Genomic DNA, 27,720 nt, shown 5'->3' with positions numbered 1-27,720 from the left:
ATGAAAGATTTGACATGTTCCCAGAAAGGGGTCTGTGTATAGTAGGTTTCCCAAACACATTCCTATACTTCGAGTCTCCCTGTGCCAGGTTTACTATTTCGAAGGTTTTCTCTTTCTAAACATGCAATGCAAATTGGACCTTTATTTATTCACAGGAGGAAAGCAGAACATGTACACTATAGGTTGTTTTTCCTGCTGGACTGAAATCCTCTTTTGAGAAACATGCTGAAATAGGCCTAACTGGAATTGTCTTGGAATTTTCTTGATCCTCTACCGATATAATTGATGATTTACTTGAAAGTTTATGTTATGCTTGTGTACATTTTCTCTCTGGGATGAATTAGTTCACATATATTCAGTCCACATGTTTTGAATGAAAGCGTACATACAAGTAGTCTTTGTACATTCATAGTACATGAAGTCTGGTGGGGCATGCGGTGATGGTAAGGAGGGTTGCAAAAGAGAGGAGGAAAGAGGTGAACGAATGAAAGACTTGACATGTTCCCAGAAACACAATCCACGCAATCTCTGGTGAAGACCACCAGCACACTCAGTAAACAATACATTGCCAGATCCTTCTTCGAAACATCCATGTTAATCCAACCAAAAATGAAATAAGAGAGCACATCGACACTAGTTCAAACACACCATGCTTACACATCACAGGCTTTGTCCATGAAGGCTGATACCTTGTTTAATAAGAGCACTTGGCAAAAAGAACACTTAAAATGACATAGACCTCTGTAAGCGGATGGTGCTCGGCACACGGTGATTTACTGTCCCGAAACCATGTAAAAGTGTTTACATGCTTGACCATGTTTTTATGGAGGATGGGATGGGTATGTATTTGTAAGCCATATTGTCTTAGCATAGCCGAGCAGTCCCTTTTGATCCTGGGGTCGGAGTCAACATTGTCCTTATGATTCCACCGTATGTGTGGCCTTGGCCCGCATACCACCAAGCTGCTGCTGCTCACGATTTATGGAACAGATCTGGGCCCCGTTTCCCAAAAGTATCTTAAGGCTACGTTCATAGTTAGAACTTTCGTAGGAGCATCGTTAGATCTCCCAGCTGTTTCCCAAAACCATCATTACTAAAGTTACTCTTGAAAACACTCGTTATTAGACCACAGCTAAGTACGTCGGTAGATGCTTTTTTTTTTTGCCCTTCCGCATCACTTTATACACATATATCAGCTAAACACAAAATCAAGCTGTTTATCTGTCTTTCTGTGACCACCAATAACTTCAGAATGAATGTAACCGTGAAAGATGCTTCATATGAAAACCGAGATGAATGTATTCAAAGATACAGTGCCTTGCGAAAGTATTCGGCCCCCTTGAACTTTGCGACCTTTTGCCACATTTCAGGCTTCAAACATAAAGATATAAAACTGTATTTTTTGTGAAGAATCAACAACAAGTGGGACACAATCATGAAGTGGAACGACATTTATTGGATATTTCAAACTTTTTTAACAAATCAAAAACTGAAAAATTGGGCGTGCAAAATTATTCAGCCCCCTTAAGTTAATACTTTGTAGCGCCACCTTTTGCTGCGATTACAGCTGTAAGTCGCTTTGGGTATGTCTCTATCAGTTTTGCACATCGAGAGACTGAAATTTTTTCCCATTCCTCCTTGCAAAACAGCTCGAGCTCAGTGAGGATGGATGGAGAGCATTTGTGAACAGCAGTTTTCAGTTCTTTCCACAGATTCTCGATTGGATTCAGGTCTGGACTTTGACTTGGCCATTCTAACACCTGGATATGTTTATTTTTGAACCATTCCATTGTAGATTTTGCTTTATGTTTTGGATCATTGTCTTGTTGGAAGACAAATCTCCGTCCCAGTCTCAGGTCTTTTGCAGACTCCATCAGGTTTTCTTCCAGAATGGTCCTGTATTTGGCTCCATCCATCTTCCCATCAATTTTAACCATCTTCCCTGTCCCTGCAGAAGAAAAGCAGGCCCAAACCATGATGCTGCCACCACCATGTTTGACAGTGGGGATGGTGTGTTCAGCTGTGTTGCTTTTACGCCAAACATAACGTTTTGCATTGTTGCCAAAAAGTTCAATTTTGGTTACATCTGACCAGAGCACCTTCTTCCACATGTTTGGTGTGTCTCCCAGGTGGCTTGTGGCAAACTTTAAACAACACTTTTTATGGATATCTTTAAGAAATGGCTTTCTTCTTGCCACTCTTCCATAAAGGCCAGATTTGTGCACTATACGACTGATTGTTGTCCTATGGACAGAGTCTCCCACCTCAGCTGTAGATCTCTGCAGTTCATCCAGAGTGATCATGGGCCTCTTGGCTGCATCTCTGATCAGTCTTCTCCTTGTATGAGCTGAAAGTTTAGAGGGACGGCCAGGTCTTGGTAGATTTGCAGTGGTCTGATACTCCTTCCATTTCAATATTATCGCTTGCACAGTGCTCCTTGGGATGTTTAAAGCTTGGGAAATCTTTTTGTATCCAAATCCAAATCTTCACAACAGTATCTCGGACCTGCCTGGTGTGTTCCTTGTTCTTCATGATGCTCTCTGCGCTTTTAACGGACCTCCCTGAGACTATCACAGTGCAGGTGCATTTATACGGAGACTTGATTACACACAGGTGGATTGTATTTATCCTCATTAGTCATTTAGGTCAACATTGGATCATTCAGAGATCCTCACTGAACTTCTGGAGAGAGTTTGCTGCACAGAAAGTAAAGGGGCTGAATAATTTTGCACGCCCAATTTTGTTAAAAAAGTTTGAAATATCCAATAAATGTCGTTCCACTTCATGATTGTGTCCCACTTGTTGTTGATTCTTCACAAAAAAATACAGTTTTATATCTTTATGTTTGAAGCCTGAAATGTGGCAAAAGGTCGCAAAGTTCAAGGGGGCCGAATACTTTCGCAAGGCACTGTATATAAAGTGTAGCAGGGTGATTTTAATTGTCCCCCCCCCCCCCCCCCCAAGTTTTCAGATTTTCTATTTACTGTTGAACATAAAAGATGGCAAAAACACCAGCAAATCAGCTCCAAGTGATTTTAATTTTTGAAATCTGTTCCAAAGTATTCCCACACATAATAGAGAGAGACTGTATATGTGATCATATACACATTTCAACAAGGTTTGAAATGATTAAGTAAAATTGTATACAGTATCTGTTTAGGCTTCTTGTGGCCCCCTGACCATTCACCCAAGAAAAATTTGAATGATATTGAAATCAATTTCATGTTAATTGAATTTGTTTAAAAAAAAAAGCTATTTGTACGATACTCTGTAATTTTTGGCTCAATATATTTCATGATGTGTACTGATGTGCCAAATCTTGATTTAGTTCATTATTATAGGGTAAGCATTGGAATAAGACACCTCAAAATTTGTAGCCACAGGGGATATCGCTCTAGGAGCTGACCTATCGTCAGTATTGTGGAATAATTTGTTAAGGTGAGATTGTAAAGGGAGAACACTGATCCAAAAGTAATGCTTTCTTCTTTCGATCCTTTCGATGCCTCAACGACGCACTTAGAAAATGTTCTCTCTGTGTGGTGTTTTTGGAAATGGATGTTACATACTCGACCGTTGTAGGAAAGATGTATCATTAAAACACACGGAAGCCTAAGTTCCATCGCTTTCGAGAAACCAGGCCCAGCTCTTCATTCACCGTTTTCCTCTCATTTAATTGCTTATCTCTTTAGTTTTTGTTGTTGTTGTTTTGTGCTTTTTCATTAGTTCATCTACACTGTTATGGTAGGCCACCTGTTTCGCGTTAACAGTTAATTGCGATGCGAACGAAGCGATGACCAAGTGTCATTAGGGGCTACCATAAACTGGAAGAATGACTTGGTGATGTTCAATGGGATAGAATGTGTTTTAGAACGTCTTAGCCTAGCAAGAATGTTACATTTTTCAGACAAAAATAAATAAGTTTACAAAAGTAATAACAAGGCAGGATTACGGAAGCGTTCAGGTTTACCTTTCCTCGCAGATAGCATACTTGGCTTTCGGTATATGCTAACAGTCCAAATTATTTGTGAAACAGTAAATCGTCCCTATCAGACCACTTGATCTTTAGCGTAAACAAACCATAATGATGTATTTAAGATTGACTCTTGACCCAATACAGCTTGCCTCAGAATGCCTTTTCCAGTCTACTCTTCCCTTTCAATGACACAACTATGAAAGGAATGTCCCGGACAAGCCATAAATCTGCTGCTTCATGCAGGCTAAAGGTAGAAAGAGAGCGCAGAAAAGGAAGGTCGAAGGGCAGAGGAGGGAGGAGAGAGCAAGAAGGAGGGAGGGTGGGAGAGAGAAGTCAGAAGTTTAATGTTTCTGGATGTGGTCTGTGAAGGAATGATGTCTTTTGTATGTTTTGATAATCAGAATAAATCAGGGGCTGATGCGTGACTTGGTGCAGTCTAGATCAAGGATATCCTTTTATAGATGTGTAATTATCACATAATTGTGAGTTTCAAAAAGGCCAAAGACAAACAGCAGGGCTCACGCTCCTGTCTCTCAGCCAGCCTGCCCACCCATGGCTGTCCTGTCCACTCACAAAATACTGAACCCCGCCAGAGAGTGAGAGCTCACTGCACTGAGGCTAACCGCCACAAACACACATGTACAAACACAGGCACGTGCGCACACCCTTACACACACACACACATGCACACAAACACACACACATTCCCCACTGGGCACAGACATTAGTTCAACGTCTAGATTTGATTTACATTTGGTTGAGTTGTCAACTAACCTGAATTCAAAGTGAAATCAATCAAAGTCACTATGACATTGGATTTAGGTTTAAAGTTAGGTGAGAAAAATACTAAATTCCCATACATTGATGACTTATTTCAAATCCAATTTCCACGTTTTTTTAACTTCATCACATTGAATTGTTTTGTTGAAATGACCTGTAAACAACGTTGGGCCACTCCGTCCTCCACTGTGTTCATCTCACAGGAGCCCTAAGATGCAGATCGGTCTGTTGTGTGCACAGGCGTTGCAAAATAAATGTACACATACAGTGGCAAGAAAAAGTATGTGAACCCTTTGGAAATACCTGGATTTCTGCATAAATTGGTCATCACATTTGATCTGATCTTCATCCAGGTCACAACAATAGACAAACACAATCTGCTTAAACAAATAACACACAAACAATTATACGTTTTCATGTCTTTATTGAACACACCGTGTAAAAATTCACAATGCAGGGTGGGAAAGGTATGTGAACTCTTGGATGTAATAACTGGTTGACCCTCCCTTGGCAGCAATAACCTCAACCAAACGTTTTCTGTAGTTGCGGATCAGACCTGCACAACGGTCAGGAGGAATTTTGGACCATTACACTTTACAAAACTGTTTCTGTTCAGCAATATGCTTGGGATGTCTGGTGTGAACTGCTCTCGTGAGGTCAGGCCACTTCATCTCAATTGGGTTGAGGTCAGGACCCTGACTGGGCCACTCCAGAAGGCGTATTTTCTTCTGTTGAAGCCATTCTGTTGATTTACTTCTGTGTTTTGGGTTGTTGTCCTGTTGCATCACCCGACTTCTGTTGAGCTTCAACTGGCGGACAGATAGCCTAACGTTCTCCTGCAAAATGTCTTGATAAATTTGGGAATTAATTTTTCCATCGACGATAACAAGCTTGTCCAGGCCCTGAGGCAGCAAAGCAGACCATCAAACCATGATGTTCCCTCCACCATACCTTACAGTTGGGATGAGGTTTTGTTGCTGGTGCGCTGTGCCTTTTTTTCCCCCCACACATAGTATTGTGTGTTCCTCCCAAACAACTCAACTGTAGCTTAATCTGTCCACAGAATATTTTGCCAGTAGCTCTGTGGAACATCATTGCACTTTTGCAAACTTCAGACATGCAGCAATGTTTTTTGGGGACAGCAGTGGCTTCTTCCATGTTGTCCTCCCATGAGCACCATTACAGTTTAGTATAACTCTTCAACAGATACGTTAGCATGTTCCAGAGATTTCTGTAAGTCTTTAGCTGGCACTCTAGGATTCTTCTTAACCTGATTGAGCATTCTCATTCTCTGAACTGTTTCCATTTAAATACAATTTGTCTTACCGTGGACTGATGAACATCAAGGCTTTTAGAGATACTTTTGCAACACTTTCCAGCTTTATGCAAGTCAACAGTTCTTAATCTTAGGTCTTCTGAGATCTCTTTTGTTCGAGGCATGGTTCACATCAGGCAATGCTTCTTGTGAATTGTAAACTCAAATTTGTGTGTTTTTTATAAGGCAAGGCAGCTCTAACCAACATCTCCAATCTCGTCTCATTAATTGGACTCCTGACTCAATTAGCTTTTGGAGAAGTCATCAGCCAAGGAGTTGGCATACTTTTTCCAACCTACACTGAATGTTTAAATGATGTATTCAATATAGACAAGAAAAATACACTAATTTGTGTGTTATTAGTTTAAGAACACTATGTTTGTCTATTGTTGTAACTTAGATGAAGATCTGATCAAATGTATGCAGAAATCCAGGTAATTCCAAAGGGTCACATACATTTTCTTGCCACTGTACATGTTATTCAATAATTTCATACAAACTGCTCGCGCACGTCAATGAGTGCCTGCGTAGCCAGGAGCTGAAATATAACTTGGCTCTACTTTGGCTCTACTTTAGAAGCTTGACACACTGCAATTCCTGCCTCTTAGGAGCATACAGTATACCCACATGGGTGATTGAACTTAACTTGGCTCTACTTTGGCTCTACTTTAGAAGCTTGACACACTGCAATTCCTGCCTCTTAGGAGCATACAGTATACCCACATGGGTGATTGAAAGATGAGGTCCACACTCCAATCCCAGGACAAATTAGATAGCAACAGCAAGCTAGCTAGCTAAATGTCCATGAATGTTTCATATGTGTTTTGACCTGTCCCCAAATTAATATAGTTGGTTTAGAGTTATTTTGATATTTCAACCTGAGTGTCCTGATCGCGTCTGGTGTGGATGGATAAAATCAATATACCCACAATGGCACAGGCGACTCACACACGTGCCCGGTGTAGTTAGCATGTAAGGCAAAGATGAGGAGGGTATAGAAAAGAAGGGACACGTGTGTGGCAGGCAGGTTGTTTCCCACCATCAAGGCTGTGTACATTCATGCACAGTATTCAACACATACCAGATGGTAAAATCGTCATCTCTCTCTGACATTGCTCTCTGATGACTGGTCAAGACCAGCGGTTTTATCTTTAGACTCTTCATCAGATAAACAGGAGGACAAGAGAAAAAATGAGAGACCAGATTGTGTTAAGGTACTCCTCAAAGATGAGGAGGGTATAGAAAAGAAGGGACACGTGTGTGGCAGGCAGGTTGTTTCCCACCATCAAGGCTGTGTACATTCATGCACAGTATTCAACACATACCAGATGGTAAAATCGTCATCTCTCTCTGACATTGCTCTCTGATGACTGGTCAAGACCAGCGGTTTTATCTTTAGACTCTTCATCAGATAAACAGGAGGACAAGAGAAAAAATGAGAGACCAGATTGTGTTAAGGTACTCCTCAAAGATGAGGAGGGTATAGAAAAGAAGGGACACGTGTGTGGCAGGCAGGTTGTTTCCCACCATCAAGGCTGTGTACATTCATGCACAGTATTCAACACATACCAGATGGTAAAATCGTCATCTCTCTCTGACATTGCTCTCTGATGACTGGTCAAGACCAGCGGTTTTATCTTTAGACTCTTCATCAGATAAACAGGAGGACAAGAGAAAAAACACAAGAAGGGACACAAACACGTGTCCCTTCTTTTCTATACCCTCCTCATCTTTGAGGAGTACCTTAACACAATTTCTCCCTGCTACTGGTAGTGAAACATCTTAACAGCTGCAGCACCTTGCCCAGCCCCAATGTAAATTGTCCTGTTCAAAAAAGGCGGCTACACTGTCCCCCTGCCTTATGCACAGTCTCAGGCCCCTCCCTATATGCAGTGTAACAATGAACAACCAAACAGCACCAGCCCCAGACCTGGCCTCTAATACTGCCTAAGACCCAGCCTATAACCCCTTCCCCAGCCCTAGACTCATCCTCTTTCTCCATCCCTAGACTCATCCTCTTTCTCCAGCCCTAGACTCATCCTCTTTCTCCATCCCTAGACTCATCCTCTTTCCCCAGCCCTAGACTTATCCTCTTTCCCCAGCCCTAGACTTATCCTCTTTCTCCATCCCTAGACTCATCCTCTTTCCCCAGCCCTAGACTCATACTCTTTCCCTAGCCGCCTTTCCTTTACCTCCTTTACCCTCTTGGTTTCTCTCCTGCCTCTGTGAGTAGCTAGCCTGGCGCTGGCAGGGGCCTCGTTTACCTTAGCTCACCCCTTTTAGGTAACACCTCAGCCCTGCCAAAAACTTTGCTGTCAGCCCACTGTACGAGAAAGTACAGAGCGCAGCACGAGCGCTCCTGCCTGCCTTCATTCAACGCTATGCAGAGAGAGAAGGGGCAGAGGGAGAAGGGAGGGAGGAGGAGTGTAGGGGAGGGGCAGGGTGGCGGTGGGCTTGCCAGCACAGTTACGCACCGCTGCTGCTTTTTATTCCAGTCCTGTGGGGTTCCGCGACGGGGGCGCGAAAAGCAGGCAGCACCACACCACACCACAAGGGAGGGGGAACCTCGCTTTCCTGTGAGCCTACAATCGCACATACCGCACGCACACACATGCAAGCATACACACACAGAGGGATACACACTCAAGCGTAGCTGGATACACACTCACACACAAGCACACACTCAGATGGATACACCACTCGAAAGTCACACTTGCACTTTCTCTTTCTCACACTCACAGATGGTAACACTAAAACACAGATACTCACTTACACTCTCTCATAGACACACACAGCCAGGGATGGGTCTAAAGTGCCTGTATAGAAGGGATACTGCACAGTGAGAGAGAACACAGCAGCTAAGAGGGAGAGTATGTAACCTATACAAGGAGGGGAGGGACTTAGGGAGGGCTCCCCTCTGAGGAACGTGGGTTTGGAAGCAGTGGGTCTTTAAGGGTGTGTGTGTGTGTTACATATTCTGGTCAGGCATTACAGTATGTCTGGGTCACAGACATGGGAATTATGTGGCCTGCCCTCCAAGACATGCTAAATTCACCCCTGACAATACACACAAATGTAACTGCAAATATTGCAAACAACCGCAGCGACTTGTGGAGATTGTTATTCATCATTTCCAACTAACCCTCGCCTATGAAGGAGCAGATGACATCAACTCGGTATGGCCTACACTGTCATCCAGTCCAAAACAGATCAGGACAGGAATAACAAGGCACTGATGATTATGGAGGAAACTTCATTCATTTGGCCCCTATTGCCAAAACACTCCTTCCACGAAGGTGTGTCCTCTGAAACATGACCCGCTTAACTGCACTCCTTTTTAAGGAAATACCTGCAGTCAACTTGTACAATACATTAGGAAATAAAGCATATTGCATTCTCCGTTTCACCTGTCACATTATCTTTCATTATGAAGCTTACCGGTAGCCTCTAGTCACATGGTGTTTGTTTACAAACACATAACAATGAGAGACTAGAGCCTTGTAAGTCACTCACTATTGTGCAGCACTTCCCAGGTGATCTTGTTACAGTATGGAATTCACAACTGATGTTTGCCTGCAAAATATCTTATGACTATTTAATGAACTGTCTAAAATGTGCTAAATGCTCTGCAGTTGTGCATTTGGTTTGCTAATTTAGTAGATAGTTATCTAGCTAAGTGGTTAGCTTTTTGCTAAATCAAACTTCTTGTTAACAGCAGAGAACCCCTTCTGGATCAAGAGCCTTGCTGTCTAATATGTATTTTGTGCATAGCATTTCTGAGTTACTTGTATAACTTTGAGCTGAAATGTCTGTCCTGCAAATAGTTTGACAGAGACTGTATAAAAAGTGTTCATGTGTTCATTAGCAGTTAGCTAGCATTTACTATGGGATTGTGCACGTACGTGTTAGCATTGCTAACCATCAGATTAGAGAGGTTCAGTGGGGTTTGAAAATAAGTGACCCTTGTGTTCAGTGCCAGTAATACCGAGATGGCACAAGGTCGGTATGACAATCTGGATACCGCCCAAACATAGCTCTGGGATTGTGTAGCCTCCAGAGGGGCACTGGTCTGCTCCCTGTCAACCTGGCTGTCAATACCAAGGCGAAACCAGGCACAGCTAGCAAAGTTTAGGCCCCCCAAAACTCTATTACGGGAGAAACTATATTGCGTGATCTCCAGTTTACATGGTGATTAAAACCTTGTGACAAATAACATGTGACTTCTCCTTAAAGTAAGCAGAGAGGAACAAGTCATCACTGGGGAACGTGAGGGAGAACGGAGGAGTACGGACCGGGAGACTGGAAACATTTCAGTTCCCCACACTTCCTGACTCCCCCACCTACCCCACCAATTTGATCTTATTTGTCCCTACTGTATGTGGGTGAGGGTGTGGTGCATGGTAGCCTGCTGCTTTGTGTTGGAAGGCCAGACCTCCTCTTCAGAGAGCGGAGTCTGCCTGACATATAATTTCAATTACACTGTTTAATGCAGGCAGAATATAATTGCTCTAGCCATTAGCTCGCTGTGTGTGCCTCCTCGGTCGGTGTGGTGTGTGTGCCCTGGGGTCGTTGGGTTCACTCATTAACTTTTCTTCCCAAAGCGGAGGACAGGGGAGTCCAAACTAGAGAAGTACTGTGACTCTAAAGACAAACAGGGAGTCGACGCTTGTTCAGTCATGTGTGGTTTAAACGGCTCTGGAAATTCTATTGAACTTCACATTTTTGGTAACTTTCTAGAATTTTTGGAAAATTTCTGGAATTCTCTTAAATTGTGTTTATCATTTTAGGTGAGCGCATGTTGGAGTTAACACACATTTCCTATTGGTGTCACATTGCAAAACGCCTTTATTGTGCACTAAAACATGTTCTTGCAGTATAAGATAAATGTTGCACCCTAACTGGAGAAACCGAGATGGAGGATTTGTTTGAGTAGCTTCCTCCTAAGTGTGTAAAAGTTTTGTAATGTGTCTGTCTGTCTGATTAAACAGACAGACAGCATTTCTGCGGCTTGGCCCAGACGTCTCTCCCTCATGTCTGTCCCTCTCTCTAAGACACCCTATGACAGTACGGCTGGCCCTTAAAAGTACAAGGGGAGCTAACATTAATGATATGCATGTCAATCTCTCATGGTTCAAAGTAGAAGAGAAACTGACTTCATCACTACTTGTTTTTGTAAGAAGTGTTGACAAGCTGAATGTACCGAGCTGTCTGTTTTAAACTACAAGCACACAGCTCGGACACCCATGCATACCCCACAAGACATGCCACCAGAGGTCTCTTCACAATCCTCAAGTCCAGAACAGACTATGTGAAGCGCATAGTACTACATAGAGCCATGACTACATGGCAGAGAGAACAGTATATGGCTTGGGTGGCTGGAGTCTAACGATTTTCGGGTGGCATTCTTTCATGCCACCTGATATAGAGGTCCTGGATGGCAGGGAGCTCGGCCCCAGTGATGTACTGGGCTGTCCGCACCACCCTCCATACTAAGCAGTGATGCAGCCAGTCAATATGCTCTCAATGGTGCAGCTGTAGAATGTTTTGAGGATTTCTGGGCCCATGCCAAATCTTTTCAACTTCCTGAGGGGGAAGAGGCGCTGTCACGCCTTCACAACTGTGCGTGTGTTAGTGGACCACTTTGAAGCTCTAGACCAGCTCCACCACAGCCCGATGTGGATGGATGGGGTCGTGCTCGCCTCTCCCCCCTGTTTCCTGTAGTCCATGATCTGCTCCTTGGTTTTACTGACATTGGGGGAGAGGTTGTTATCCCTGCCAGGTCACTGACCTCCTCCCTGTAGGCTGTCTCATCGTCGCCGGTGATCACACCTAGCAACATCAGGGACTACAGGAGGGGACTAAGCACACACCCTGGTGGGGCTCCCATGTTGAGGGTCAGCGTGTCGGAGGTGATGTTGCCTACCCTCACCACTTCGGGTCGGCCCGTCAAAAAGTCCGGTATCCAGTTGTAGAAGGAGGTGTATCGTCCCAGGGTTCTAAGCTTGGTGACTAACTTGCTGGGACAAATGGTGTTGAACACTGAGCTGTAATCAATGAACAGCATTCTCACGTAGGTAATCTTTTTCTCTACAGTGGCAAGAAAAAGTATGTGAACCCTTTGGAATTACCTGGATTTCTGCATAAATTGGTGATCAAATTTGATCTGATCTTCATCTAAGTCACAACAATAGACAAACATAGTGTGCTTAAACTAATAACACACAAATTATTGTATTTTTCTTGTCTATATTGAATACATGATTTGAACATTCACCGTACAGGTTGGAAAAAGTATGTGAACCCCTAGGCTAATGACTTCTCCAAAAGTCAGCTTATCTGGAGTCCAATCAAAGAGACGAGATTGGAGATGTTGGTTAGAGCTTCCTTGCCCTATAAAAGACACTCACAAAACTTGCATTTGCTATTCACAAGAAGCATTTCCTAATGTGAACCATGCCTCGAACAAAAGAGATCTCAGAAGACCTAAGATTAAGAATGGTTGACTTGCATAAAGCTGGAAAGGGTTACAAAAGTATTTCTAAAAGTCTTGATGTTCATCTGTCCACGGTAAAACAAATTGTATTTAAATGGAAAAGGTTCAGCACTGTTGCTACTTTCCCTAGGAGTTGCCGTCCTGCAAAGATGACTGCAAGAGATAAGCGCAGAATGTGCAATTAGGTAATTAAGAAGAATCCTAGTGTCAGCTAAAGACTTACAGAAATCTCTGGAACATGCTAACATCTCTGAAGAGTCTACGATACGTCAAACACTAAACAAGAATGGTGTTCAAGACATTTTGCAGGAGAATGTTAGGGTTTCTGTCCGCCAATTGAAGCTCAACAGAAGTTGGGTGATGCAACAGGACAACGATCTAAAACACAGAAGTAAATCAACAACAGAATAGCTTCAACAGAAGAAAATACACCTTCTGGAGTGGCTCAGTCGGAGTCCTGACCTCAACCCGATTGAGATGCTGTGGCATGACCTCAAGAGAGCAGTTCACAACAGATAACCCAAGAATATTGCTGAACTGAAACAGTTTTGTAAAGAGGAATGGTCCAAAATTACTCCTGAGTACAGAAAACATTTGGTTGAGGTTTTTGCTGCCAACCAGTGTCAACCAGTTTTTAAATCCAAGGGTTCACATACTTTTCCCACCCTGCACTGTGAACGTTTACATAGTGTGTTCAATATAGACATGAAAACGTATAATTATTTGTGTGTTATTAGTTTAAGCAGACTGTTTGTGTATTGTTGTGACCTAGATGAAGATCATAATAAAATGTTGTGACCAATTTATGCAGAAATCCAGGTATTTCCAAAGGGTTCACATTCTTTTTCATGCCACTGTAGGTGGGTGAGGGCAATGTGGAGTGCAATTAAGATTGCGTTGTCTATGGGTCTGTTGAGTCGGTGGGGGTCCTCACACACGGTACAGTGGTGTTATTATCAAAGCGTGCATAAAATGCATTGAGTTCATCTGGAAGAGAAGCATCATTGGGCGGCACACGGCTGGGTCTTCCTTTGTAATCCGTAATGGACTATGGCCCCATCCACATGCTGCAGGCGTCGGAGCCTATGTAGTATGATTCTACCATATTTGTCACGTTCTGACCATAGTTCTTGTGTGTTTTCCTTGTTTTAGTCTTGGTCAGGACGTGAGCTGGGTGGGCATTCTATGTTGTGTGTATGGTTTGTCTATTTCTATGTTTGGCCTGATATGGTTCTCAATCAGAGGCAGGTGTTAGTCATTGTCTCTGATTGGGAACCATATTTAGGTAGCCTGTTTTGTGTTGGGATTTGTGGGTGGTTGTTTCCTATCTTTGTGTTTTATGCACCAGTTAGGACTATTTCGGTTTTCACATTTATTGTTTTGTATCCTGTTCATGTTTGAGTTACCTTATTAAATTAACATGAACTCTAACCACGCTGCGTTTTGGTCCGCCTCTCCTTCCCAGGAAGAAAGCCGTTACAATATTCCTATTTTGTCCCTTTGCTCGTTTAATGACTCTACAGAGGTCGTAGCGGGACTTCTGGTGCTGGTGCCTGTCCTCAACCGTAGCCTCTGGGTTGTCTGCAATAGTTCTGTCCTTTAGCTTTAGCGCCAATCCAGGGATTTTGATTGGGGAAGCGGCAAACCTTCACTGTGGGTACAACGTCGCCAATGCATTTCCTTATGAAGCCGGTGACAGAGGTGTCTAGCTCATCAATGTTATCGGCGGAGTCTTGGAAACATATACCAATCAGCCCTAGCAAAGCAGTTCTGGTTGTTTCTAGCCTCGTACATTTGGTTAAGTGCCAGCCTGTTATATTTCTTGTCCTGAGGTAGAACATATACAACAGTCAGGATAACAGCTGAAAACTCCCTGGTGAGGTAAAAGGTTGGCATTTGACCATCAGGTATTCCAAAACGGGTGAACAATGGGTCGAGACTACCACTGCGCTTGAGTCAGTACACCATTTGTTGTTGATGAAGAGGCAAACCCCTCACCCTCTTGATTTCCCTGACTTTACTGTTTAGTATACTGATCAGTCAGTTTCCATTCACTTCTGCTGATGCAGCCACAGACACTTTTCCCCAGTGTCCAAGGGGTTCCCTCTTTCATCTGTACTGGCAAGTTAACCCTACATTGGTTCTCTGCCGGTTTAAATGCTTTCAGACTGGCAGAGAACCAATGTTGGTTTTCATTTCACTTGAGATCAATGCAGGGGCTCAGGGACACCCAACGATTTCACATTCATTAGAGACCACAAGAAGAAATACACCCCCGTCATCACATGGTGGCCTGGAAATATGCCCTGTGTACCAAAGGATTTAGCACATCCCTTCAGAACGTCGTGGCCTTCCACAGCATAGTGCAAGATATCCTTTGAAGATCTACATGGATTGCAATGACGTTATTTCGAGTAGCTAGTACACTGCAGTTAACCCGAGAGTGAACGAATGCCCTGTAATGATATTAAACAGACTAAACTATATGGACTGGCGTCTACAAAACTCTGGTTAATGGACTTTCTTTGCCAACACTTTGCATTGCATCACACCTCCTCTCTCCTGCAGCCCTGTCTGTCCCATGGTGGTGGTTGGACAGATACAGTGCCTTGCGAAAGTATTCGGCCCCCTTGAACTTTGCGACCTTTTGCCACATTTCAGGCTTCAAACATAAAGATATAAAACTGTATTTTTTTGTGAAGAATCAACAACAAGTGGGACACAATCATGAAGTGGAACAACATTTATTGGATATTTCAAACTTTTTTAACAAATCAAAAACTGAAAAATTGGGCGTGCAAAATTATTCAGCCCCCTTAAGTTAATACTTTGTAGCGCCACCTTTTGCTGCGATTACAGCTGTAAGTCGCTTTGGGTATGTCTCTATCAGTTTTGCACATCGAAAGACTGACATTTTTTCCCATTCCTCCTTGCAAAACAGCTCGAGCTCAGTGAGGTTGGATGGAGAGCGTTTGTGAACAGCAGTTTTCAGTTCTTTCTACAGATTCTCGATTGGATTCAGGTCTGGACTTTGACTTGGCCATTCTAACACCTGGATATGTTTATTTTTGAACCATTCCATTGTAGATTTTGCTTTATGTTTTGGATCATTGTCTTGTTGGAAGACAAATCTCCGTCCCAGTCTCAGGTCTTTTGCAGACTCCATCAGGTTTTCTTCCAGAATGGTCCTGTGTTTGGCTCCATCCATCTTCCCATCAATTTTAACCATCTTCCCTGTCCCTGCTGAAGAAAAGCAGGCCCAAACCATGATGCTGCCACCACCATGTTTGACAGTGGGCATGGTGTGTTCAGGGTGATGAGCTGTGTTGCTTTTACGCCAAACATAACGTCTTGCATTGTTGCCAAAAAGTTCAATTTTGGTTTCATCTGACCAGAGAACCTTCTTCCACATGTTTGGTGTGTCTCCCAGGTGGCTTGTGGCAAACTTTAAACAACACTTTTTATGGAAATCTTTAAGAAATGGCTTTCTTCTTGCCACTCTTCCATAAAGGCCAGATTTGTGCAATATACGACTGATTGTTGTCCTATGGACAGAGTCTCCCACCTCAGCTGTAGATCTCTGCAGTTCATCCAGAGTGATCATGGGCCTCTTGGCTGCATCTCTGATCAGTCTTCTCCTTGTATGAGCTGAAAGTTTAGAGGGACGGCCAGGTCTTGGTAGATACTCCTTCCATTTCAATATTATCGCTTGCACAGTGCTCCTTGGGATGTTTAAAGCTTGGGAAATCTTTTTGTATCCAAATCCGGCTTTAAACTTCTTCACAACAGTATCTCGGACCTGCCTGGTGTGTTCCTTGTTCTTCATGATGCTCTCTGCGCTTTTAACGGACCTCTGAGACTATCACAGTGCAGGTGCATTTATACGGAGACTTGATTACACACAGGTGGATTGTATTTATCATCATTAGTCATTTAGGTCAACATTGGATTATTCAGAGATCCTCACTGAACTTCTGGAGAGAGTTTGCTGCACTGAAAGTAAAGGGGCTGAATAATTTTGCACGCCCAATTTTTCAGTTTTTGATTTGTTAAAAAAGTTTGAAATATTCAATAAATGTCGTTCATGAACCACTTCATGATTGTGTCCCACTTGTTGTTGATTCTTCACAAACAAATACAGTTTTATATCTTTATGTTTGAAGCCTGAAATGTGGCAAAAGGTCGCAAAGTGGGCCGAATACTTTCGCAAGGCACTGTACAAGACAGCAGGTAAAGAGGGAGGTTTGGGTCTGTACAGTACACAGTACTGGCCTTCTGGGCCCATTACAAATGAGAGAGAGGGATAAAAGAGATACATGATAAAGGTTAGAAACTGGAGTGAGAGAGAGTAGATGGAGAGAGGGATTGAAGACAGCGAGAAACAGAGATAAAGAAATTGAAACAGTTTACAGTCAAAGCATCTGCGGAAAGCATTATCACAACCTTCCTTCCTCTCCTCTCCTGAGTAAGCCCCAGGTAATAAAGACTAGAGCAGCCTGTTTAGCAGAGAGAGTTTAGTAGAGAAAGCCTAGCATGGCCTGTTTAATTTATGTGCAGTGAGGTTTGGTCAGCCATCGCACAGCCCCTCCAGGGTTCTCAGCCCGGGGCAGAGAGCCAAGCCCTCCTAACCTCTCCCACTGACTGGAGGCCACCAGGGACCCCCACAGCCCATGCAGGGGCCACAGTGACTGACCACAGAACTAGGACCTGGACTGCCCTCCTCCCACTCAAAAACCTTGGCACAGACTGTCTTGAGTAATCCAGCGATAAGGTCCAGAGAGAGTGAGGGCTGGGGAGAGGGAGGGAGAAAGAGAAATGGAGAGAGAGAGAGAAACATGCGAGAGTGTTCTGACATGTCAGGGTGCCCTCACCTGCATCTCTCCTCCAGTTCACCCTGATCAATGAGTTTCTGGGGTGACTCAGCACTTTTTGTTATAATGGTTTCCATATACTATGTACCATATTACATAGAGTACACATTTCAATGCAAGACTGATTTTGATACCATTTTATTAGCTTAACATTCATATTACAACGTTATACTCCCCTTTCTGTGAGTCTTGTTTTATAAAATTGATTGTAATGCTTTAATCTGGCATACTGAAAAACTGTACAAGCAAAAAATGGTTGCCTATCGAAACCTATGATACATTTACCCCAATGGCATTTGTCTTTGCCAAACTAGTTGAGCAAAGCTAGACCGTAGCAGACCCTGCAAGAGATACTGTCCTTGCATTGTTCCCTCACCTAACCTGCCTTGCAGAAGAATGGGCTCTTTGCATAGACCTCCAATGTGGGACCACTAAATAACCAGCTACCTCTGGAGCAGTCAAACTTTCACCACAGTCTGTGAGGACACCCATCTGGTCAGCATGGAGCGCCATCATATATTTGGGCTTGCTAGCCTCTTCGTTAAAACAAGAGGGCAAACATAATTGGGTTCATACCAAAAGGTGTTCTTAGACAGGCTAAGAGTCAAGTGCATATCACAGCCTGTAATTTAATTCTCTCTTTCGCTCCCTTTCTCTCGCTCTCTCTCTCTCGCTCTTTCTCTCCCTTCTCTCTGTCTCTCTCCTTCTGTCAGTTCCACGTCTGGGCAACTTCTTCTCTCTGTCTTCCCCAACTCACACCCCTGAAAGGCACGCACGCACACACACACACACACCACTCCCCCATTGCTTTGCCCACGCTCACTGTCCCACACATTCACTTTCAAGACATAAAAAAGGAGAGACAGACCTGACCACAGGAGAAAAGATGAGGAGGAGAAGGTGGTAAAGACAACAAAATGATGCCTTCTGCCCAGTCCTGAAGAAAAAGTACATTGAAATGCCACAACACAGTAAACTGTTTGGCCAAAGTGATACTAAAATGAGTAAAAAAACAGAAGGGATAAAACACTTGGTATTGGGGGAGATCAACTTGGGATCAACTTATGATATTTAAGGAGGGAGGTGAGAGGAGAGGCAGGAACACTGGGAAATGGGAACGGGTCTCAGTAGGATGAATGGCACTCCAAAAAAGGTCAAGTTTCACATAATTCTCCATATTTTTCTAATCACGCTGAGGAGATGTCTGATAGAGATAGAGTGCAGCCCTCTTTGGAGGTGAATACGAATCTTTGGAGTGTCTTGCTGAGAGAGAGAAACACATTGGCAGGAGGATGCAATATTTATTGTTGAAACGGTGTGTAATGGGAACCGCTCAAAACACCAAGGAGAGATAGAGGGCTAAAAGGAAAACAAAGGAGACATTTTTGTGTTTCTTAATCTAGTTAGAAACACAAAGGAAATCTCTGCTAAATTAGTCTGCTTACAAAATGCATACCCCCTAAAACAGGCAAGCAACATGCATACCCCCTAAAACAGGCATGCAACATGCATACCCCCTAAAACAGGCAAGCAACATGCATGCAAATACACTGCACATACGCACACAGATTCCCACACACACACCTGTACACACACACACACACACACACACACTGCAGAAGCACTGCAATTGCCTAGCATGAGTGTTGTTTTAACAATTAGACCGTGTCAAGTCGGAGACAAACGAGACCTCACAGATATGGGGTTGAAAAAAGGAACACTTGGTGTGGGGCCTTAGAGAATGTTCTCTAAGACGTAAGCTCCAACCCACCTAATACTTCCCATGTACAGGGCCAAGCCACAACCACCAGAAGCCCTAAAAACAACCTGAAGTGGGCCCCAAAAACCACTGCAAAGAAAGTACAAACAAGGAGCTTAAAAGTGAAAGGAAGAAAAAAACACTTGAAAATAAGAAAAGATTAGGAGACAGCCCCTTTTCCTCTCTCATCCAACCATGAGTAACGCAGACATGGCAAAGGTAGCAACAATACTTGTGTTTTTGACAAAAATAAGTTGCTGTCGGCCAGATTCTAAGCTAAACTAAACAGCATACATTCATCTGGTACTCTTTACGATTTTGGAAAAGACAGGAATTGGTACATGTTGCCTTAACAACAAATATAATCAAATACTTTTTTATACAGTTCATGGTGTATTTTTAAAGGGTATTTATGGTTGTTAATATAACAGCAAAAAGGTCATTAGAAAAATCATAGTGACTGGAATATCATTCCTAAACCTTGAGCTGCATAGATGTAATTTTGTTCTCTCCCCCTCGTCTCTCTCTCCCCCTCATCTCTCTCTCTCCCTCGTCTCTCTCTCTCTCTCTCCCTCGTCTCTCTCTCTCTCTCTCTCCCTCGTCTCTCTCTCTCCCTCGTCTCTCTCTCGTCTCTCCCTCGTCTCTCTCTCTCTCTCTCTCCCTCGTCTCTCTCTCTCTCTCTCATTGCTAAATATGTCCATTGACAAAGTAAAAATTACAGGTTGACCTTTCGAATAAGAGCTGAAGAAGAGTGGGCTAATCGGGGGAGAGGAACAGGGAGGGATGGAGAGAGAAAGCGGGAGAAAAGGAGGGAGAGAGCTCCAACATAGGCTGAACCCATAGGTCTGAATTTCAAAAGGCCATTTGCTAATCTGACATCACTGGGTCTATTCAATTCATTACCCAGGACACAATCACCATTATGGCTGCAACCCAGAGATTTGAGCCGCTGCTGCCTTCCTTCGACACTAACTCATTGATTAAAAGCTCTCTGGAGAGGCTAAAAGGAAAAGCAAGAGAAAGCCAGCTCTGTCATGGTCGCTGTAGACTAGCTCCCTACATTCCAGCAGAAAGAGCCCAGCTAACCATCATTGTAAATGGCAAAACGATGGATCCCGACGTTATAATTTATAATTATCGGTACAATGCAACTGTTTTTATTTCCATATCAAAATATTTATGGGTAACAATTAAGTACCTTACTGTAATTGTTTTCAATTAAAATGGTCAAACAGAACCAAAATAATAGCTTTTTGTAAAAGATTCTCAAGCAAGTATTTTGCGAGGACTGTCTGGGAGTGGTCTGAGTGGAGAAGGGGAAACTGAAAACTAGCTGTTATTGGCAGAAAGGTCTTGTAACTAATTGACAAGCCTGTGAAGTCTCCAGGCAGGCCAAATCTCCATCGCACCAAAACAGGCTGACATTTCAGGCAGGTCTATTCAAACAGCTCTTTCACTAAAAGGGCATAGCCATAATTTTTTACATTTCACAGTATTATTAAAATCAAATGTTATTAGTCACGTGCTGAATACAACAGGTACAACAGGTAGACCTTACAGTGAAATGCTTACTTACGAGCCCCTAACCAACAGTGGAGTTTAAAAAAAAGATGGACAAGAATAAGAGAAAAGTAATTAAAGAGCAGCATTAAAAAAATAAATATATATATACAAGGGGATACCAGTACAGAGTCAATATGCTTATTGATGAGCTTGAGGGCACTATGGTGTTGAACGCTAAGCTGTAGTCAATGAATAGCATTCTCACACAGGTTTTCCTTTTGTCCAGGTGGGAAAGGGTAGTGTGGAGTGCAATCGAGATTGCATCATCTGTGGATCTGTTGGGGCGGTATGCAAATTGGAGTGGGTCTAGGGTTTCTGGGATGATGATGTTGATGTGAGCCATGACCAGCCTTTCAAAGCACTTCATGGCTACAGACGTGAGTGCTACGGGTCGGTAGTCATTTAGGCAGGTTACATTAGTGTTCTTGGGCACAGGGACTATGGTGGTCTGCTTAAAACATATTGGCATTACAGACATTGACAGGGAGAGGTTGAAAATGTCAGTGAAGACACTTGCTAGTTGGTCAGTGCATGCACGCAGTACACGTCCTGGTAATCCGTCTGGCCCTGCGGCCTTGTGAATGTTGACCTGTCCAAAGGTCTTACTCACATCGACTGCGGAGAGCGTAATCACATAGTCTTCCGGTACAGCAATGGCTCTCATGCATGTTTCAGTGTTATTTGCCTCGAAGCGAGCGCAGAAGTAGTTTAGCTCGTCTGGTAGGCTCGTGTCACTGGGCAGTTCTCGGCTGTGCTTCCCTTTGTAGTGTGTAATGGTTTGCAAGCCCTGCAAACATCCGATGAGTGTCAGAGCCGGGGTGTAGTACGACTCGATCTTAGTCCTGTATTGACGCTTTGCCTGTTCGATGGTTCATCGGAGGGCACAGTGGGATTTCTTATAAGCTTCCAGGTTAGAGTCCCACTCCTTGAAAGCGACAGCTATAGCCTTTAGCTCAGTGTGGATACTGCCTGTAATCTTAGGCTTCTGGTTGGGGTATGTACGTACGGTCACTGTGGGGACGACGTCATCGATGCACTCATTGATGAAGCCAATGACAGATGTGATGTTCTCCTCAATGCCATTGGAGGAATCCCGGAACATATTCCAGACTGTGCTCGCAAAACAGTCCTGTAGCTTAGCATCTGCGTCATCTGACCACTTTTTTTATTGATCTAGTCACTGGTGCTTCCTGCTTGAATTTTTGCTTGTAAGCAGGAATCAGGAAGATGGACTTATGGTCAGATTTGTCAAATGGAGGGCGAGGGAGAGATTTGTATGCGTCTCTGTGTGTGGAGTATAGTTGGCCCAGAGTTATTTTCCTTCTGGTTGCACATTTAACATGCTGACAGAAATTTGGTAAAACTGATGTAAGTTTCCCTGCATTCAAGTACCCGGCTACTAGGAGCGCTGCCTCTGGGTGAGCGTTTTTTTGTTTGATTATGGCGGAATACAGCTCATTCAATGCTATGTTAGTGCCAACCTCTGACTGAGGTGGTATGAAAACAGCTACGAAGAATACAGATGAGAACTCTCTCGGTAGGTAGTATGGTCTACAGCTTATCATGATATACTCAACCTCATGCGAGCAATAGCTCGAGACTTCCTTAGATATAGTGTACCAGCTGTTATTTACACAAATACATAGCCTGCCGCCCCTTGTCTTACCAGACACCGCTGTTCTATCCTGCCAGTACATCGTATAACCAGCAAGCTGTTTGTTGATATTGTTGTCGTTCAGCCACGACTCCGTGAAGCATAAGAAGTTAGTTTTTAATGTCCTGTTGGTAGTTTAATCTTCCCTGTAACTTGTTGATTTTATTTTCCAAAGAGGGCATGTTTGCTAGTAGAATTAAGGGAAGTGGGGGTTTATTCGATCTCCTTCGAATTCTCAGAAGGCAGCCTGCACACCGGCCTCTCTTTCTCCACCTCCTCTACATGCAGATAACGGGGGTCGGGGCCTGTTCCCAAAGGAGCCGTATCTCCTCCGCCTCGGGCTCGTCAGAGTCGTGAAAGAAGAAAAAGGATTCTGATAGTCCGTGGTGAGTAATCGCAGTCCTGATGTCTAGGAGTTATTTTCGGTCATAAGAGATGGTAGCGGCCACATTATGTAGTTCAAAAAAAGTTACAAACAACGCAGACAAACAAACAAAAACACACAATTGGTTGGGGGCACGTAAAACGTCTGCTTTCTGCTCCATCTTAGTCGGAGCACAACCCCATAGTGTGGGAATGTATATAAAACACATGAAAAACACACTTTTGACTGCGCTGAACCTTTAAATAATTAATTACTTATGTAAGCCCTTGCTATAGTAGTGCTATAGTTTAGCGCTATCACCGTTTGCACATAATATATACACTACATGGCCAGAAGTATGTGGACACCTGCTCGTCGAACATCTCATTCCAAAATTATGGGCAATAATATGGAGTTGGTCCCCCCTTTGCTGGGAAGGCTTTCCACTAGATGTTGGAACATTGCTGCGGGGACTTGCTTCCATTCAGACACAAGAGAATTACTGAGGGCGGCAACTGATGTCGGGTGATTAGGCCTGGCTCGCTGTCAGTATACCAATCCATCCCAAAGGTGTTCAATGGGGTTGAGGTCAGGGCTCTGTGCAGGCCAGTCAAGTTCTTCCACACCAATCTCAACAAACCATTTCTCTATGGATTTTGCTTTGTGTACAGGGCCACTGTCATGCTGAAACAGGAAAGGGCCTTCCCCAAACTGTTGCCACGAAGTTGGAAGCACAGCATCGTCTAGAATGTCATTGTATACTGTAGCTTTAAGATTAGTGAGTGTTGCAACCAAGGATACTCGGCAGTCCCGTTTTGTGAGGTCTAGCACGTCAGAAATTTTACAAACTGACTTGTTGGAAAGGTTGCATCCTATGACGGTGCCACGTTGAAAGTCACTGAGCTCTTCAATACGGGCCATTCTACTGCCAATGTTTGTCTATGGTGATTACATGGCTGTGTGCTCGATTTTGTACACCTGTCAGCAATGGCTGTGGCTGAAATAGCCAAATGCACTAATTTGAAGGGGTGTACACATACTTTTGGCCATGTAGTGTATATAAAAACATTTTCATTTTATTTGCAAGAAAAAATAGCGGGGGCCAAATAAAATCCCACGAGGGCCAAATTTGGCCAGCAGGCCACCTATTGGGGAACCCTGCCCTAAGTCTTCATTGTTCCACTTCCAGACTCAGCATGGCTCTCTCTCTCTCCTCACTGGCTGCCTGTCCTGAAATCACACCCAGGTTAAGGTGACACGCTGACACGTTCCTGTGAATGCGCTCATTAGGCAGCGTAGCACTCTCTCCTTTCACACTCACTTTCTCTCTCTCTCTTTCTCTCTCTCTCTCACACACACACACACACACACACACACACACACACACACACACACACACACACACACACACACGTTCCTAATTAAAAACCTGGGAGTCTATTTATGTCCCATCACACCATTTGACACATGATTTAATGGTGCAGCTGGCAGAGGAGAGGACGAGGGGAAGGGAAGGGAAGCAAGGAAGAAGAGAGGAGGTATAAGAAGAGGGAGATGGAGGGGAGATGAGAGAGTAGAGGACAGAAGAACAGAGTAGATGAGAGTAGAGATGAGAAGGAGAGGAGGATGGAGGAGGTAGAGGGGGGACAGTACAGGAGAGGATGGCGCTAGAAGTCACGCGCCACCGATGATGTCATCTCACACGGCACTGTCAGACTACGAGACTAGCCATTTGATATTTTTATTTTAGTCCCAGTTTCATCCCTCCATCACTCCCGGCAGCTTATCCCGCCATCCCTCTCTTCTCTCATGGGGTCAGCCATATCCCTTCCAGTCCCCCCCCCCCTCCCCGTTTACGCAACAACTCCATTATTTGCTTCAAACGGAATGCGCTGCTCCGTGGAGATAAGCCACCATTCAAAGAGATTCAATTAAAAGGAGATAAACAGTGTCCTTGAGGATGAGTGCAGATAACAGATTGGACTGACACAGCTGACTCTCTTTGTTTTGTTAATTAAAGATGACCTCATCGCTAAAAATGGATGCGGTTGTCTCCTCATCACGAGCTTCACCATCAGCAGATTGGAGAGCAGGCAGGGGGCCAAGACAGACTTTTTTTCTCTCTGTCTGTGTGTGTGCCACACACATAGTTACTCTCTCTCTCTCTCGCTCTCTCTCTCTCTATCTGTGGGCAAGGTAACTCTTTCTGTCAGATGTCTCATTGATGCTTGCTTGTTCTCTCTCTTTCTTGCTCCCTCTGACCATACAGAGGGAAGTCAATCAGTTGCATGCACACACGTGTGAGCCCACTCATACCCACTTACATGTGTTCAGCAGTTCAGAAACACCCTAATTTATGGACAAAGGGTAATTTTAATAATAATGAAGCATGTCTAGTTTTCATGATAGGAATGCTCACTGCATTAGTTTTAAGATTTTGGTCAATCTAATGTTCATTAGGAGATGATACACATCCTCCATGTTGAGTGAGTAAAGTTTTTGTCACACTTGCACAGTGACAAATGACCGTAGGGACCCAGAATGATTGCTGTTGACCAAGCAGTCTTAAAGGCCCAGTACCCTCAAATGTGATTTCCTGTGTTTTATATATCCTAAAGTATGTGGACACCGCTTCAAATTAGTGGATTCGGCTATTTCAGCCACACCTGTTGCTGACAGGTGTATAAAATTGAGCACACAGCCATGAAATCTCCATAGACAAACACTGGCAGTAGAAGAGGTCAGTGACTTTCAATGTGGCAGTAGGTCAAATGTTCTGCCTTGTTATAGCTGCCTGGGTCAACTGTAAGTGCTGTTGTGAAGTGGAAACGTCTAGGAGCAACAATGGCTCAGCCGTAAAGTGGTAGGTCACACACGCTCACAGAATGGGACCGCCGAGTGCTGAAGCGCGTAAAAATCGTCTGTCCTCGGTTGCAACACTCACCACTGAATTCCAAACTGCCTCTGGAAGCAACGTCAGCACAATAACTGTTCCTCGAGTGCTTCATGAATATGGATTTTCATGGCCGAGTAGCCGCACACAAGCCTAAGATCACCATGCGCAATGCCAAGAGTCGGCTGGAGTGGTGTAAAGCTCGCCGCCATTGGACCCTGGAGCAGTAGAAACGCATTCCCTGGAATGATGAATCACGCTTCACCATCTGGCAGTCCGACGGACGACTCTGGGTTTGGCGGATGCCAGGAGAACGCTACCTGCCCGACTGAATAGTGCCAACTGAAAGGTTTTTCATGGTTCAGGCTAGGCCCCTTAGTTCCAGTGAAGGGAAATCTTAACGCTGCAACATACAATGACATTCTAGAAGGTTCTGTGCTTCCAGTTTGGGGTAGGAACCTTCCCTGTTTCAGCATACCAATGCCCCCGTGCACAAAGCAAGGTCCATACAGAAATTGTTTGTCGAGATTGGTGTGGAAGAACTTTGCTGGCCTGCACAGAGCACTGACCTCAACCCCATCGAACACCTTTGGGATGAATTGGAACGCCGACTGAGAGCCAGGCCTAATCACCCAACATCAGCACCTGACCCTAGTAATGCTCTTGTGGCTTAATGAAAGGAAGTCGCTGGGGCAATGTTCCAACATCTAGTGGAAAGCTTTCCCAGAATAGTGGAGGCTGTTATAGCAGCAAAGGGGGGACCAACTCCTTATCAATGCCCATGATTTTGGAATGAGATGATGGTTGAACAGGTGTCCACACACTTTTGGTGATGTAGTGTATATATAATTTTCATTCATGACATAAAAGACAGTCAAATCACCAGTAAATGAGCTCAAAGTTAATTTAATTTAGGAAATCTGTTCCCAAGTATTCCCACGCATACTGTAAATAGAGAGGCATATGAGAAATCGTATCCCAATTTAATCAAGGTTTGAAATTATTCTGTTTTTCTCAAATACTTTATCTGTTTGGGATTCTTGCATTCAATTTGCAGTGTACAAATGATTTATAACTACGTTCCGGGTCTCTCGACCATTCACTCAACGATAAATTGGCCCACGGCTGAATGTAACTGAGGACCCCTGCCTTAGGGGAATCATAGAAATAGCACAGGGATTCTCAATACCCAGAATGACAGAGAAATGTGTACTGTAATGAAGTGGGCCATTGCTGAAATAAACCAGGGAAATTCTTCAGCAGAGTACTGATACATGGAGGAGAGATGAGAAATAGGTAGCTAGGCAGTTACTGTAGGATTTAGTTGAACTATGACATTGAAGTGAAAGGTAAATACATGAATTGTCTACATGTATATTAACTTATTTTCTAAGGGTCATCCAAAACAAAGACATTAATGGAGCCATTTTTCTTTTTTACAACCAAACATCACATTTTTATAAAAATGCACGGGTCCAGACATCTTTTTTGTTATTTCACGTTTTTTAGAAACTTACCCAAAACAGCAAATAACTTCCTCATCCTCGTTGTATAGTCTGGGGACCCCCAAAAAGGCTCCAAAAACATCCAAATGTGTCCTTTTAGAAACAGCAAAGTTCTCAGTACAGTAATGCAGGTCTTTAGATGTTTTACACATGAAATTGTCCCAGTCTGTTGTCCCCACATACTTCAAGATGGCTACCATTGTTCCTGTACCCAAGAAGGCAAAGAGAACTGAAAAAATGACCCTTAGCACTCACTTCTGTCATCGTGAAGTGCTTTGAGAGACGAGTCAAGGATCATATCACCTCCACCTTACCGGCCACACCAGACCAACTTCAGGTTGCATACCGCCCCAACAGGTCTATAGACGACGCAATCGCCATCATACTGCACACTGCACTGTCCCATCTGGACAAAAGGAATACCTATGTAAGAATGCTGTTCATTGACTACAGCTCAGCATTCAACACCATAGTACCCTCCAAGCCAATCATCAATCTGGAGGCCCTGGTTCTCAACCCCGCCCTGTGTAATTGGGGCCTAGTCTTTCTG

The 27,720-nt window shown here is 43.7% G+C and overlaps 1 protein-coding gene across 1 annotated transcript in view; it reads right to left on the bottom strand.

The window, feature by feature from the left end:
• LOC110509815 (astrotactin-2) overlaps positions 1-27,720 on the bottom strand; it is a 471,341-nt gene that overhangs the window by 39,264 nt on the left and 404,357 nt on the right. The window lies entirely within an intron of this gene.

Source organism: Oncorhynchus mykiss, chromosome 29, assembly GCF_057628025.1.
Source record: "Oncorhynchus mykiss isolate SJ-2025 chromosome 29, ASM5762802v1, whole genome shotgun sequence".
Lineage (NCBI taxonomy): Eukaryota > Metazoa > Chordata > Actinopteri > Salmoniformes > Salmonidae > Oncorhynchus > Oncorhynchus mykiss.
Note: the sequence above shows the minus strand (reverse complement) of the source record. Positions and strands in the feature narration are given on the sequence as shown.